Source organism: Piliocolobus tephrosceles, chromosome 14 (genome assembly GCF_002776525.5).
Source record: "Piliocolobus tephrosceles isolate RC106 chromosome 14, ASM277652v3, whole genome shotgun sequence".
Taxonomy (NCBI): domain Eukaryota; kingdom Metazoa; phylum Chordata; class Mammalia; order Primates; family Cercopithecidae; genus Piliocolobus; species Piliocolobus tephrosceles.
Genome location: NC_045447.1, coordinates 10927928 through 10931320, shown reverse-complemented (window position 1 = coordinate 10931320; position 3393 = coordinate 10927928).

Genomic DNA, 3393 nt, shown 5'->3' with positions numbered 1-3393 from the left:
GTGCCCCCAAGCCCGGCCTGCACTGCATTCCTATTCCGATGTTACAAGGTGGATGGGGCCATGATAGAGGTTTCAGCCAGCAAGGAGGGTGTGGCATGAGGCCTGATGGCTTCCTGGAGGAGGAGGTATTTGAATTAGGCCACCAAAGACAGAACAGATTCACTGGGAAAGTAGCTGTGTGTGCCAGGTGCACCAGCGGGCTGCCAGGCACTGATTTGTAGAAATTCTCTGGGGGGTTCTCTGAGTGAGGAAGAAGGATCCCGTGGGGCCTGGGCAAGGCTAGATGTGCAGCCTGGGAAACAGGCTCAGGAGTACAAGTACAGTTTCTTCCTTTCTTTTTCTTCTGCTTGTTGAAGCCTAATTTACATATATCAAATGCACCAGTCGCAATGAGTTTTAAAAATATGTTTTGGCAGCTTTATGGAAGTATAACTGACACATAACCTGCATGCATTCAAAATGTACAATCTGGCCAGGCACGGTAGCTCATACCTGTAATGCCAACACTTTGGAAGGCCGAGGCAGGTGGATCACCTGAGGTCAGGAGTTCGAGACCAGCCTGGTCAACATGCAGAAACCCCGTCTTTACTAAAAATACAAAAATTAGCCAGGCATGATGGCACGTGCCTGTAATCCCAGCTACTCAGGAGGCTGAGGCAGGAGAATCTCTTGAACCCGGGAGGTGGAGGTTGCAGTGAGCAGAGATTGTGCCATTGCACTCCAGCCTGGGCAACAGAGCAAGACTCCGTCTCAAAAAAAAACAAAAAGTACAATTTGATGATTTGGGGCAGATGTGTCCATCCATAGAACCATTGCCACAGTCAAGATAATGAATATATGCATCACCCCAAAAGTTTCCTCTCACCCCATGTAATCCCTCCCTCTCTCCTCCATGTAATCCCTTTCTCCCTCCCTCAGGCAACCACTGTTCTGATTTCCATTGCTATAGATTAGCTGCTATTTTCTAGAATTTTATAGAAATTGAATAATGTAGTATTACTCTTTTGTGTTTAGCTTTTTAAAAAAACTCGTCATTACAGCTGGGCGCAGTGGCTCATGCCTGTAATCCCAGCACTTTGGGAGGCCAAGGCCGGCGGATCACTTGAGGTCAGAAGTTTGAGATCAGCCTGGCCAACATGGCGAAACCCTATCTCTACTAAAAAGACAAAAGTTAGCTGGGCGTGGTGATGTGCACCTGTAGTCCCAGCTACTCCAGAGGCAGGAGAATTGCTTGAATCCAGGAGGTGGAAGTCGCAGTGAGCGGAGATAGTGCCACTGCACTCCAGCCTGGGCGACAGAGCAAGATGCCATTTCAAAAACAAAAACAATGGCCAGGGCAGTGGCTCACGCCTGTAATCCCAGCACTTTGGGAGGCCGAGGCAGGTGGATCACCTAAGTCGGGAGTTCGAGACCAGCCTGATCAACATGGAGAAACCCCATCTCTACTAAAAATACAAAACTAGCCGGGTATGGTGGCACATGCCTGTAATCCCAGCTACTCGGAATGCTGAGGCAGGAGAATCACTTGAACCCGAAAGGCGGAGGTTGCGGTGAGCCAAGATCACGCCACTGCACTCCATCCTGGGCAACAAGAGCAAAACTCCGTCTCAAAAACAAACAAAGAAACAGAAAAAAAAAAAAAAAAAAACACTGTGAACATTTGTGCATAGCTTGATGAGGTTTTAATCTGGGTGTATAGGTGTATAACCATCAACCAGGTCAAGACATGAAACATTTCCAGGACCCAGACAACTCTCCTGTTCCAGGCCATATTGCTTCAGCTATTTTCACTTTTATCACAATAAGTCAGTTTAATTCCATTTATATTAAGTTTATAGAATTTCATACATATTATTATTATTATTATTATTATTATTATTTTAGACAGGGTCTCACTCTGTCACCCAGGTTGGAGTGCAGTGGCACAATCATGGTTCACTGCAGTCTCAGCCTCCTCAGTTTGAGCGATCTTCCCATCTCTGTCCTCCCGGACTCAAGCAATCCTCCCATCCTCTCAGCCTCCTGAGTAGCTGGGACTACAGTCATGCACCAGCATGCCCTGCTAATTTTTTTTATTTTTTGTACAGACAGGGTCTCACTATGTTGACCAGTCTTAAACTCCTGGGCTCAAGCAATCCTCCTGCCTCGGCCTCCCAAAGTGCTGGAATTATAGGTACCAGCCACCATGCCCAGCCAATAACTTCATATAAATGCAATTAAACTCCTGGCATGTGATTTCTTATGGAAAAAAATGGAATTAAAGAACAACACAGTCCAGGTGCAGTGGCTCATACCTGTAATCCCAGCACTTTGGGAGGCTGAGGTGGGTGGATCACCTGAGGTCAAGAGTTCGAGACCAGCCTGGCCAACATGGTGAAAACCCACCTCTACTAAAAATACAAAAATTAGCCAGGCATGGTGGAACATGCCTGTAATCCCAGTTACTCTGGATGCTGAGACAGGAGAATCACTTGACCCTGGGAGGCAGAGGTTGAAGTGAGCCGAGATTGTCCCATCACACTCCAGCCCGGGCAACAAGAGCGAAACTGCGTCTCAAAAAAAATTTTAAAAAAAGAACAATGTAATCTATTTTTTTTGTGTCTAACTTTTTTGGCATCACACTATGTGTCTGTGATTGACCCGTGTTGTTGCCTGTATCCATAGTTTATTTGTTTTATTGCTGTTTAGTGTTCTACTGTACAGATCCACCACAAGGTGTTTACCCATTCCCCTTCTGATGGACACTTGGCTTACTTCCAGTTTTGGCTATTATAAATAAAGATGCTATGAACATTTGTATACAAGTCTTTTTATGGACACATATTTTCATTCTCCTGGGTAAATAGCCAGGAGTGGAATCTCTGGTTCATAGAGGAAGTGTTCTTATTACTAGAAACTGTCAAATACTTTTTCAAAATGTTTCCACCATTTTACACCCTCATAAACAATGTACAAGAGTTCCGGTTGCTCCACATTCTTGTCAACATTTGGTATTGTCAGACCTTTAATTTTAACCTTTCTGGTGATGAGCAGTGGCATTTCATGGTGGTTTTGTTTTGCATTTCCCTTATGACTAATGACTAATGTTGTAGACCATTGTTTCATATACTTACTATACTTAAAAAAAACTTAAGCTTTCTGGGCCAGGCGTGGTGGCTCATGCCTGTAATCCCAGCACTTTGGGAGGCCGAGGCAGGTGGATCACGAGATCAGGGAATTGAGACCATCCTGGCTAACGTGGTGAATCCCTGTCTCTACTAAAAAAAAAATACAAAAAATTAGCCGGGTGTGGTGGCAGGCGCCTGTAGTACCAGCTACTTAGGAGGCTGAGGGAAAAGAATGGCGTGAACCTGGGAGCTTGCAGTGAGCTGAGATCGTGCCACTGTACTCCAG